This window comes from Ascaphus truei, chromosome 4 (assembly GCF_040206685.1).
Source record: "Ascaphus truei isolate aAscTru1 chromosome 4, aAscTru1.hap1, whole genome shotgun sequence".
In the NCBI taxonomy this organism is placed as follows: domain Eukaryota; kingdom Metazoa; phylum Chordata; class Amphibia; order Anura; family Ascaphidae; genus Ascaphus; species Ascaphus truei.
Window position 1 is genome coordinate 60,446,819 of NC_134486.1, and position 13,754 is coordinate 60,460,572.

General features: G+C 42.5%; 1 protein-coding gene across 10 annotated transcripts in view; it reads left to right on the forward strand.

Annotated features, from left to right (window-relative positions):
• The window catches only part of GTF2A1L (general transcription factor IIA subunit 1 like), a 409,851-nt gene that overhangs the window by 23,114 nt on the left and 372,983 nt on the right, over nt 1-13,754 (forward strand). The window lies entirely within an intron of this gene.

Genomic DNA, 13,754 nt, shown 5'->3' on the forward strand with positions numbered 1-13,754 from the left:
TAACCACAGTAAATATCGAGCTCTTTACCATGGCTTCCCAAATGTTTACCCAGTCCTCGACTTCAAGTACCTTACCTAGCTCTTCCTCCCATTTCAGCATATAGACATATTTACTGTCTGCCCCAGAACTGATCAGAATATGATATAAGACAGATATCTTGCCCCTTTCCATATATCGATTGCTAAATAGAGATTCAAAGTATGTATACATTGGGGATACTCTGGTTTTATAATACTGCGTGACAGAATGTTTTATCTGTATGAAACACCTTTCTCTCCCCCTCATACCCCTTTACGGGAGATCTGCATGCTACGTGTGCCTCTGGTGTTGGTTAGCTCATCTGCTCTAGGCCAGAAAGCCAGAGTCTCCGTGAATTTTAGTGGGAGTAGCAATGGGACAGGCTGGTAGTTCTTCGGTACAGCGCCTCCATCCTGTAGGGAGCTGCCGTAGGCAGAGAGTAGTCCCTACACGAACCCCTTCTCAGTAACCACACAGAGGCCAGGAACGGTTCACCTTTTATTTGGCAGGCCAGGACCCCATTCCTTCTCTTGCAAGAGTGGTACTTATTTATGCCTGACAGTCATGGAACATCTTCCCTCGCATCTTGCATACGGTTACTTCCCTGACTAGGCCCCCCAAGGGCTTGAGGCTAGTCGCCAACCCCCCGAAAATGGAATTTTAGCGTTGTCTGCAATTCCATCAACTCAAGTGGGCGATCGCGAGTTGTTTTAAAAATCTAATTGCAATGCAACCTGTCTTTTATTCCCGTACAGTATTTAAAGTGTGTGTAATTGTAATTTGAAAATTAAAAATATGAACACACAACAAAAGGTATTTTTTTTTTACTTGAATTTTTATTGAATAGTTTTCAAAGATTAACGGGGAAGGGTACATAAAAGAAAAAAGGGGGGAGGAGGGGTGCATAGATACAGATAGTTGGTACAGTAATATCACATTTGGGGGAAGGTTAAGGGAAGGGGGGGATGGGACAGCATTTGTGCATATATAGCATAGTGAATAGCATTTTTAATACAACATAAATCACAACATTCAGAATATTTTAATCTAGAGGGATATATTGGCCGTGCGAAACCAAGGGTCCCAAACCTCCGTAAATTGAATGGTGGAGTCATTCAGATATGCTGAAAGTTTTTCCATATAACTATATTTTCCATATTTTATTGTTTATTTGGCTCAAAGATGGGGGGGGTTGCTTGTTTACAGTTCTTGGCGATTTGTGCATCTAGTAGCATTTAAAATTTGGGAGATAATTTTGGCTTCCTTTTTAGTTTGGTTAGTCGCTGGTTTTCCTAGTAGTATATAAAGAGGGTCATGCGGAACAGTGATCCCCATGACCCTTTCTATAAGGGCAAATACTTCTCTCCACGTTGTCTGGATTTTAGGGCATGACCAAAATATATGTAATGTATTCCCCATTTCACCACAGCCTCGCCAACACAATGGGGAAACACCTTGGAGAAAAGAGTGTAGCCTAGTAGGGGTCATGTACCACCTAAATATTAGTTTGTAAATGTTCTCTTTGATCACAACAAATGATGAGTTCTTGGAGGCGGCCTCCCATATGTCTTTCCATGTATCGAGATCCAAATCTGTATTTAAATCTTTCTCCCAAGAGATCATACTGTATATTTGTCAGGGATCTGTTTGCTTTTGGTGGGAGTTAAATTTTGGTAAATCGTAGAGATAATACCTTTTGTGAGAGACTGGTGCAGACAACACTTTTCATATAGAGTTAGATTGTGAGATTTATGTGGTTTGTAGATTGGTTGGATATAGTGCCTGACCTGGAGAAACCTAAAAAACTCAGAGGATGGAATATCGTGGCTTATTTGTAATAACCTAAATGAAGGGACCTTCCCATTAATAAGAATATCATTGACCCTTGAAAGACCTTTTTGGATCCATGGTTGGATTGTTGGTTTCTCATATAAAAGGGTGGGGAGGGGTCTGTGAACAGAGGTTGCATAAGAGAAGGGCGGCCGGTTAGTTGGAACCTGGATTTAAGAGAGTCCCAAAGGTTACAGACAAAATATATCACCGGGTTTTTATAGATCTCGGCTGGTCTAGCTTTTCTGTTGAGCCAGAGGAGGTTCTTAATTTCAGATGGGGAGCAAATCAGATTTTCTAGTTCAACCCATCTTTTGTCCGTTGAATTTGTATGCCAACTAATCAGTTGTCCCAGTTGAGCCGCTCTGTAGTACTTTTGTAAATTCGGGAGGACTAGACCTCCTTCTAGTTTAGACTTATAAAGGATATCTTTGTGAACTCTGGGGCGCCTATTTTGTCATACAAATTTGAGAATTTTCTTTTGTATATTGTTTAGATCTTTCTGGCAGAATTTAACTGGGAGCGTTTGGAAAAGGTAGAGGAGTCTTGGTAAAACATTCATTTTAATCGTTGCTATCCTCCCAACCCAGGATACTGTATATGGACTCCTTGTGGCTAGATCTTTTATTATTTGGTCGAAGAAGGGTTTGAAATTTGTACTGTACAGTGTAGAGTAGTCTTTAGTTATTTGGACACCTAAATATTTAATATGGTTCGGGTTCCATTTAAAATCGAAATTAAGTTGGATTCGTTTTACCATTTCCTTGGAGAGGTTTAAACTAAGGGCCGAATATTTAGTGTAATTAATCTTGTATCCTGAGAGAGAGCCAAATTCCAAAAGAACTTGAAAAAGATTAGGGAGTGAGATAAGAGGTTTTGAAAGCGTCAACAATATATCGACTGCGAAGAAAGCTACCTTGAACTCCGCCTTGTCAACAGAAATACCAGAAATATTGGGATACAAATAGTATTTTTAACGAATTAAATGTTTTATTTGTACAGGATAATAAAGTTAAGAGGAATAATCAAAAATACAACGTTGCCTCTTCCGAATGTAAAATGTATACACTCATGCGTGTATGTCAAAATGGAATCTTGTTGAAACGCATATGTGTGTCATCACATTTCTGCTTATGCGTGTTATTTATGTAACCTTGTTCAGAATTAAATTACTGTACAGTAAAATAGAGTGCATTTCCTCAGTGTACTACTGTAAGTGTATGTATAATTAGATACAGTATATTTAAATGACATCAGTACTTTATAGTACTACTTTAAGTATATTTTGCACTAAAAGTAACTTAATTTCAAGATTTATATATATATACGGTATGTCAGATATTTATAAAATATTTAAGTGCCTTTACAACTTTATATTACAGTATAGTGCTATTGTAAGTGTATCTAAAAAGTAAATGCACCTTATTTGCAAGATGTTTATACAGGCATACCCCGTTTTAAGTACACCCGTTTCACGTACACTCACAAGTACGTACATTTTTTTAAAAATTACACCTTACCCCCTGTGTACGTACACATGCTTCGCGAGTACGGACACCAGGGGGCAGTGTGCGCATGCTGCGGCGGTGTGCCCTCTCTTCCTCTCCCCGGCGCTTCCTTTACCCGGCTCCCCTAGCTCTTCAGTTCCCCAGCTTCCCCCTGGCTCTTCCTTTCCCCGGCTCTTCCGAACACCCCCCGGCTCTTCAGATCACCCCCCTGGCTCTTCCGATCCCCCCCCCCATCCCCCCTGGCTCATCCGATCACCCCCCACCCCCCTGGCTCTTCCGATCACCCCCCCACCACCCCTGGCCCTTCCGATCACCCCCCCACCCCCCCTAGCCCTTCCGATCACCCCCCCACCCCCCCCTGGCTCTTCCGATCACCCCCCCTGGCTCTTCCGATCACCCCCCCCACCCCCCCTGGCTCTTTCGACCACCCCCCCTGGCTCTTCCGATCACCCCCCGCCCCCCCTGGCTCTTCCGATCACCCTCCACCCAGCCTGGCTCTTCCGATCACCCTCCCCCCCCCGAACCTGCTCAGAGCCTCTGCTTACTGCCGTGCTTCTGCTGCCCGCAACCTGCACGCTGCTTCAGGTAGGGGAAGAAAGGGAGGAGGGACATGGGGGGGTTGATGTGAGGTACATGGGGGGGTTGATGTGAGGGACATGGGGGGGTTGATGTGAGGGACATGGGGGGGTTGATGTGAGGGACATGGGGGGGTGATGTGAGGGACATGCAGGGAGGGAGGTGATGTGAAGGACATGCAGGGGGGGGGGTGATGTGAAGGACATGCAGGGGAGGGGGGTGATGTGAAGGACATGCAGGGGAGGGGGTTGATGTGAAGGACATGCAGGGGGAGGGGTGATGTGAAGGACATGCAGGGGGAGGGGTGATGTGAAGGACATGCAGGGGGGGGGTGATGTGAAGGACATGCAGGGGGGGGGTGATGTGAAGGACATGCAGGTGGGGTGATGTGAAGGACATGCAGGGGGAGGGGTGATGTGAAGGACATGTAGGGGGGGGGTGATGTGAAGGACATGCAGGGGGGGGGGTGATGTGAAGGACATGCAGGGGGGGGGAGTGATGTGAAGGACATGCAGGGGGGGGTGATGTAAAGGACATGCAGGGGTGGTGATGTGAAGGACATGCAGGGGAGGGGGGTGATGTGAAGGACATGCAGGGGGGGATGATGTGAGGGACATGCAGGGGGGGATGATGTGAGGGACATGCAGGGGGGATATGATGTGAGGGACATGCAGGGGGGGGATGATGTGAGGGACATGCAGGGGGGGATGATGTGAGGGACATGCAGGGGGGGTGATGATGTGAGGGACATGCAGGGGGGGATGATGTGAGGGACATGCAGGGGGGGATGATGTGAGGGACATGCAGGGGGGGATGATGTGAGGGACATGCAGGGGGGGATGATGTGAGGGACATGCAGGGGGGGTGATATATGGGAGACGCAGGGTGGTGATATGAGGGGTGTTGGAGGAGATGTGATGATTTTACCTGTGGGGCCCGATTTTTGTATGGGGGGGGGTCTTTTAAAAATGTATTAAGGCGGTGGGGGTCTTTTAAAAATGTATTGAGGGGGTGGGGGTCTTTTTAAAATGTATTGGCGGGAGCGGGTATTTTTATTATGTATTGCGGGGTGGGGTTACATGTATTTAGAGGGGTGGGGGTTTTTGGTATGTATTTTGTGGGGGGGATTGAGTGAGTGGGGTAATTGACATAATTTTCCGTTCATCCATTTAGCATCTGCCAGCACTAGTAAGAAAAAAATCAGCTGACATTAAAGATTTTCTTTCTATAAAGCCTACTGTATTTATGTTTGTTACAAATGCATTATTTACATCAGTTATGCATGTATATGATGTTTGCAGTACAGTACATGCATCGTAAAGTGGAAAAAAGTAGTGCTTCACTTTAAGTACATTTTCACTTTACATACATGCTCCGGTCCCATTGTGTATGTTAAAGCGGGGTATACCTGTATTGTATACAGTACTGTACAGTATGTCAATGAGATTTATATACAGTATATTTAAATGCCTTTAGTACTTTATGTATAGTACTACTGTATGTGTCTAAACAGTAAAAACATGAACACACCAAAAAGTATATTTAAAGAATGATTTTTAAAAAAAATTTGTATAGGATAATGAAGTAAAAAAGAATAATACAAAAATACGTTGCCAATTCTTCACAATTTACAATCTTGTCTTTTTCTTTGCAATAATTGGTGCTTCTTGGACATCTGTAAAGAAAGGGACACTTTTGTATATTATTAATCGCACCGTACATTATGCAATCCTGATTATTATTATTTTTTTGGGGGGGAGGGGGGTTGTTTGGGGAGAAAGGGCATGACATGGGGAACAGTACATTATGACTACATTGTGCCTACACATGAAAAATGGGGTGCAGCACTACATTAGGACTAGCGGTTTACATTAGGCTTTGGGGGGGAAGGGACATGGCATGCATGGATTTGAGCACTGTCTTACCTGGCAGTATTGCTGTGAGAGTTTCCTGCACCAAGGGGGAGGTAAGGGGTGGGCGGGGGGGGATTATTTCCTGCATGTTGTGTTTGCACAGCTTCAGACATGCAAAATAGAAAAGAAGCATTAAACAATGAAATAATTTAAAACAATCAACTTGTTTTTTTTAGATTAAAAACATTGGCAGCGCATCTTTATTTGTAAATAAATTTATAACTTGTTGTCGCCAAACAAGTCGATGGACCTCCAGGGAAGAGCTCCTGTATGCCTCAAAAGGCCATTGATGCTGTCTCTCATGGTTCTCGCAAGAGGACTGGTAACATTAAAATAGCGCTTCACTTCGTCCATAATTGTTATCTTTAAGTTTGCAGGAAGCCCCTTCTTGTATTTATTGCCTTCGTAATTGACATTTTGGGTCCACTCGCTGTACATCTCAAACTGACGTGGTGTTTAAAGATGAAATGGGCATATTTCTTAGGTAGACCACCACATCTGATCTTGTATTTCTCCCTGACGATCTGGGTCAGGTCGTTCAGCATGATGTCTGGGAGCTGTACAATCCTGGGACCGGTTTTACTTCTTGCAGCAGGCGGGGGTAGATGGTCTGAGAGGATGCTTTCCTCCTGTCGTGTCCTAGCTCTTACCGGTGTTGTCATCGTCTCCAACAGAAGGGTATACATGTATCCTGGAGATGGAGGGGGTGAGCGTAGGGGGTCTCGTGGTGTGCTTTGTGTTGGCAATGTGAAGGTCAAATCCAGGGATTGAGAGGGTGCACGGGGGGTGGGGTGTTTTGTGGTTCCTCCATGGGAGAATACGGCGCTTCCAGATAACCCTCCTGCGTCGGACATACAGGGGCAGGGACTCCAAGCAAAGAATAGAGCCCTGCGATGTTCCTCTCAATTTTCTCTAGACAAACACCCATGCACCATCTCCGTCCTCACCATTGTCTCAAAAAGATGATCCATCTTGGCCTCCATTCTGTCCCTGTATTGCTCGGTTGAGTTGTCAGTTATTTCGATACCACTAAAAACATCCAGCCTGCGGACGACCGAGCTGGATCTGGTACAAGGAGTGTTGTTGTCATCCGGACGAACGTCGGTGGTGCTGGAGGAGGTGAGCTGGGGATTTCTGGACGAGCATCGGTGAACAAAGGGTCAGAGCGGGCGGATGTTTGGAAATCGGTGATGGCAGATGTTTGGAAATCGGTGATGGCAGTGAAAAGCCCGGGATGTCGGATTTGGCTTTGGTCGGTGCAGGGGCACTGGAGGGGCCCGTCCAAATATCTTAATCGCAGACTTAGGCTACTTTCTGAACATAAGAAGGGCCAGGGATCTTTTGCCTTGGGAGCCTTCAGAACGATTTCTTTAGGCACCTTTGGCTTGGAAACAGCTTCCGACTTTCGCTTTCTCGTGGTCGGCACAGCAGAAGAAAGCAGGTTCCTGCGTCCGTAGAATCGGGGTTGATCCATGGAAGAATGCACAATAAAGTATCTGGACAAGAGCTCATTCCGATAGAGATCAGCGTTTGGGAGGCTATGCAATTTGGGTCACTTTTTATGCACTGTGCCCCAGGTGGAATTTTTTTGTGGGTGTGGACATGAGCTGCAGGTGTTAAAAGTGGGTGTATACTTTACCTGTCGAGGTCGATTATAAATACACCAACAACTCGGTTGGTGTATTTGCACATTGAATATACTGTACATCGAATATACATTCCTCGGTGTTTGATTTATTTTCTAAAGCAGCAATGTGGAGGAAAGTTATTTCAAAGGATCTCCGCATGAGAATACAGGATATGTACAAGAGAGGGCACGGAATTGTACAGATCAAATGGTGGTTACTTCAGGCATCAATTTATCACAAAGCACTGTCTGCCATCATGCCCATGGTCAGACTAAAAGTTTAAAGCGGAGTCCCCCAGTCACAATAGAGTAAGTATTTTTGTTTTCTTTCTGCAATTACTGTATTACTCTAAAAGCTTTGTGCGTGTCAAATTGCATTTTTTTTGTTTACTTGTTTTCTTTGCAATTCTTTTAGAGACAAAAATTACTGTACTAATTTTAGTAACTAAGTTTGATTTTTAAATATATTTCATGTATTTGTTTTAATTATTTTTGGGCCTAACAAATTGTTCTCTTTCCCTTTTTAAACTGTAGGACGGCAAAGCATCTGGTGGATGAAATCAGTGAGGCTAATGAGCTCTGTGCAGCAACAGTGAAGACTGTTCTAGGGAAGAGTCACAAGATCACAGCATCTGAGATCAGCATCAGGGTGATGAGACGCCAATTGAGATGGACATTTGGATGTGTCAAGTAAGTGTCTTACTGTAATAAAGTACAGTATAATGGGACAGAACAGAGTGACAGAACAGAGTGGATACTGTAATTACTGTGCCGTAGTTAGTGCAGTACTGTATACCTGTAGGACAGTACAGGTAAAGTGTTGTATACCTACTGTAGGTAAGTGTGGTTTTACTGAAACGGTGTGCAAGCTGGGGGCATAGGATTTTCTAAGAGCCCCTGTGCTTTTCCCCTGCAACTTCACTTATCTGCTCTCTGCCGGCTCTTCCCTGACGCGTCGCCATGACAACACGGCGTCAAATGGCAACGCGTCACATGACTTTGTAACGTCATATGACGCATGGAGCCCGAGAGCAGGCTGTTTTACGTAGCGCTTTACAGAGACATTTTGCAGGCACAGGTCCCTGCCCCATGAAGCTTACAATCATTTTTCTTTTCTTTTTTTTTTGGTGGCAGACGGAGATAAAGTGATTTGCCCAAGGTCACAAGCAGGCAACACTGGGAATTGAACCAGGCTCCCCTGCTTCAAACTCGGTGCTAGTCGGTGTCTTTACTCACTGAGCCACTCCTCCCTTTACAGAGTGTATTCTATGATAAGATAGTGGAGCAAGCACGGGCATGGATCGAAAGTGACAAGATTTTTCAGGATGTCATCTTTTCTGCAGAGAACACTGTATCTCTTGAGAGATTTGCCACTTTTGCAGTCCACAAAAAAGGCTACCTATCCTTGAAGCCGCGGCCCAAGCATCCACTAAAGATGCATGTGTGGGGTGCGATATCTAGACTGCATAGGATGCATAATCATAGTTGATGGTAAAGTAATGCACAAAGTCACATGCTGTATAGCCTTATGCACTGTATTACTGTTGTGTATTCTGTACCATAATGTTCCGTTTTTTCATAATTTTTTTCTTTTCTTGGTCCAGGAATCATGGATAAAGTATTTTTCCAAGAGCAAATGGTCACCCGTATTGTTAAATACATTTGGCATGATTTCCCATCTGGTGGTCACCGGTTCTTCCTGGACAATGACCCGAAACATACCGCCTCTACTACCTATATTCTTGTGAGCGGGATCAACTGGGTAAAGACGCCACCGGAGTAAGTGCTCCAGTGTACAGTAACTGTTTCTCATTGTTTTAAACTGTTTTTATCTGTTCAACTAATTTGCCATTTTGTTTACCCCCCATTCCAGAGCACCAGATTTGAACCTCATAGAACTGGTGTGGCATGCGCTGAAAGATCATATAAGAAAGGTTGTGAAACCATCCAAAAGGAATAAAGAGTTTCTGTAGAGACATACAGTACTGACTGTACAAAAATGCAACAACTATGTTAACAATATTAGCAGTGTTTTGCCCGTTCTTTTAGAGCATAATGGGAATGCCACTGGCAGTAAGGTTCTGTTCCGCCGTAAGGTAAGTATGGTACTGACAACCTGTTTAAATGTTAGCATTATATTAAAGGTAATTGAACGTTAACCATGTTATGTATGTGCTTACTCTTCACTTTGTATATATTATATACAGTATGTACAGTATTTGTATTAGACATTTGTGTATTACCTATTTCTAAAAAATCATTATAGTTTACAGGTACGGTAAGTTATAGTTTATTCGGGTGACTCAGCTAAACCCCATGAAATTAAAAACCCCAAGAGCCAAAGCCTGAAACATTGTGTTTGAATGTCCTATGGCTCAAGGGAGGTGTTGATAACGAGTGAAGGATTAGAAAACAACTGTTTGAACTGTTTGCAAATGTACTGTAATAAAAGTAACATTATCACTTTGAATGCCTTTTAGTTGGCTTGGTGGGGGGAGGGGTGGCAGGAAGGTGCAACTTATTAATTGGTCTATCTTGGTCTAATGCTGGGATGAGCATGAAGGATTAGAAAGAAACTGTTTGAACGGTTTTAAATTTGTTTGTGTGTGTGTATAATATTTCCATAAACCGTATGAAAAGCAGACCAAGCCTACCAAAAGTTGAATGTATTGAATAGAATTTCACCCAAAGCGATCTCCTCCCCAACATCATATTTTTTTATTTTCTGTGTTTTTTACCCGAATAAATTACACATGCAAAGTCTAATTATACAGCAAAATGAACATCATTGAGAAAATAAAAATGTTGTGATTTAAAAAATTGATTAAATATTAAAACAATGCATGACATAAGGTTTTGTTTAAAGCTCACATTTATTCTCTCCTCATGAAAAAAAATGTTACATTAAAAAAAATTTCCCGTGTGATTTCCAAGTCCGATTGGCAGTGAAGGTTTTCTACACTAGTTCACAATGAGCATGCGTGTGGATTCAGGAAATAGAAATTTATCTACCAGCAACCAAATCATGAAACAGTCTGTCTTTCTGTGTCAATTTCTCATGGCCCGGGTGAGGTGTTGATAGCTAGTCCAATGCTTTTGCATTGGGGGGGGGGGGGGGAGGTGAGATGCACCTGAATTAGTCTGTCTTAGAGTAGTGCACAGATGAGTGTGAAGGATTAGAAAACAACTGTTTTAACTGATTGCAAATGTAATGAAAGTTACAGTATTGCAAATGTAATGAAAGTTACAGTATTACTTATCACAGTATCACAGCCTGTGTGTGCTGGGAAGATTTCTGTTAACAGTATGAAAAGCAGAACAGGCGCTTCAAAGGTTCAATATATCAACTTTGTGAAATCCTATGGATTTCACAAGAAAGAATCCCTTTTTGATATGCACTCTGCCTATAAATTGGTCAATATTGCAGAAATTTCTGCAGAGTCAAATGCTCCGAACCTGTCGGAACAACAAGGGAGAGATGGATCTCAAGAGACCCCACTAATACGAATAAAATAAAAATAACAACATTTTATTAACATCTATATCATAAATAAAAATAACATACAAGTGAATAATATAATGTGAATAAAATCCCCTCAGTGGACACCAGACCAGCTGTAGCATAATGATCGTTAGACAGGACAGGTTCTATACATGTGGTCACTGTGCTATACTTAGTCTCTAGAATCCACAAGGTGGCACAATAGCCAATTGAAAAATACAAGTGACTAACAGCCTAGTAAATAGCTTGTCTCACTAACTACATGGGAATTGGAGACGACAATGGATAGCGGAAGTGTGTGAGCTTCATAGGTGGAAATTGATACACTATTGCATGTGTGGAACTGCGTGCACTGAATGATATTTGTATATATTGCAATCGGTGTCACAATCCACGACCACAATTTTGAGTTACAAATGCGGACCCCACACATGCAAAGGCAGTGTAGCTATATATGATACATAGAAATCACTTGGCAGAAATAACCAAATGTCCTTATACCAGCTAACTCACATGAAGCTCTCCGTATAGCTATTGTTCCAGCTGTATAATTGCAGCTGCTGACGTGTTTCTAGTTGCAATAAGTATATAGCCGTGGCTCTATGCAAATATCTGGTTAAACCTAACCAGTGGTGTCTGTACAGTAACCTCTGTGAATGAGTCACATTGCCTGTGACAACCCCTCCCCCCCATCACAAAACAGGATGAGGTCAGTGATTGTCGTATCACGACAATGCGCAGGGATAAGTCAAGTAACTCCTCTGTGGGGTGCTAGATGAGATGTATGAAAAACTTTAGTCTCCCATAACTGGCAACATACAATATGTTAGGATGTATACTCCGAGGTATACTAAGCAACAGCCCCTTGGTATGCAATTGCAATTCAAACAGAGCAGGACAAGGTAAATGGCTGGTGTTGGCGCTATACAACCCACTTCCATGTCGCTCCGATCTCTTTGGTCTGATCACAGTGTGAACCTAAGCGTCATGACGTCACAATTACCCGATGAACTTCGTCACTCTTCTTCAGGGGCAGGAGGAGTCTCTGCCTGCATAATCGCAGATCTTAAATATCCAGTGACAATTGATTAAGTGAATCCCTATGCGTCCGTACTTGTTCCATTCTGTCTGTATTAGGTCAATAGCATGTCAATAACTACTATGATGAGTCATTTGTACAGGAAATAAATTATATATATGAATAGTCAAATAGAATGATATCCATAAGCTACACTATAGCAACAAAATGAGAGTTGATTGCAACAAAGTGCAAAATACCAAGTAAAGTGTATCAGTGATAAATGGATGAGAATACCATCCTATGTAGATAGCAATATATGTGATGATATATTAAAATCCCTATCTGCATACTATACACATATCTACTTACATGTGAGTGCACCTGTCCATGTGCACACATACATGCGTACACACATACTTGCACACACGTATGTATCACCTACACCAAATGATCCAGAAATTGCATACACCTATACTTCTAAAGGTATATAGCACAATATCTGGAACGATACATCCTAACAATCATAAAACGCATGTGATTATATACACTTACACATTTGTATTTTTATCTATTAATAGTTGATCATATATCTAAGTGTCCATGTGTTCAATGGGAAAGCAATGGTGTGAATTCAATGGTGTAGGAATGAGTGCCCCTAGGTGTCCGCCTCTAGAGTAAATACGGACTTTACGAAATTACTCTCTATACCTGGATCCCCATAGATTTGATGGTATATGTGTATGTGATGATATCTGCTCATAGGAAAGGTGAAAATATAAATTCTTCATTCAAACCATGGGGGTTTAATGTATGTAATTTAAATATCCACCTTGTTTCATGCTGCATAAGTAACTGATCCCAATTACCTTTACGTGGTCCTAAAGGGACGTGTTCGATGCCTGTGAATCGTAGGACGCCCCTATCTCCATTATGTGCTGTTATGACGTGGCGTGCCACAGGAGTGTCCAGTGTGTTCCTTATAGAACCCAAATGTTCCAAGATCCGCACTTTCATTTGGCTTTGTGTTTTCCCTACGTAAAGTTTTCCGCATTGGCAATCCACAAGATAGATTACCCCCTTAGAGAGACAAATCACGGATGACGTAAGTTTTAGTGTTTGTAGGGTTACTAAATTCTTTAGTTTTTATAATAACGGAACAGGCCTTACAGTGCCCGCATGGGTAACAGCCCTTGGGCTTTTCCCCCTAGCCAGGTTCTTGTTGATGTATGCTGAAAGTGACTATGTACCAAATGGTCACGTAGGTTCCTGGATCGACGACTAACCATTTGAGGATTCTGCTTGAGCACTTTGCAAGGGTCATTGTCCTCTAACAGAAGCTGCCAATGTTTTTTCATAATCTGACGAATAGATGTCCATTGATTATTAAAAGTACTTATGAAAAAGAGGTTTTTGTCTTTGATCTTATTTTTAGGTTTTTCTGTGGGAAGTTGTTGCCTTGGTGTAGTGAGTGCACGATGGAAGGCTATCTTGATGTTATTATTACTATACCCACGTGTGTGAAACCGTTGTTTCATATCGACTGATTTTACAAGGAACTCTGTGTGTAATACAATTCCTTTTTAGCTGAAGAAATTGGCCTGTCAGTATATTCTTTACCATGTGGGTAGGGTATTGACTCTCGGCCCTCAGCAGACTGTTAGTGGTTTGAAGGTTTATGAAACATTGATGTTTCGACATAGCCCTCATGATTCTTTGTAATAGACAGATCCAGAAAGTCTAGATGTTCCATGTGATATT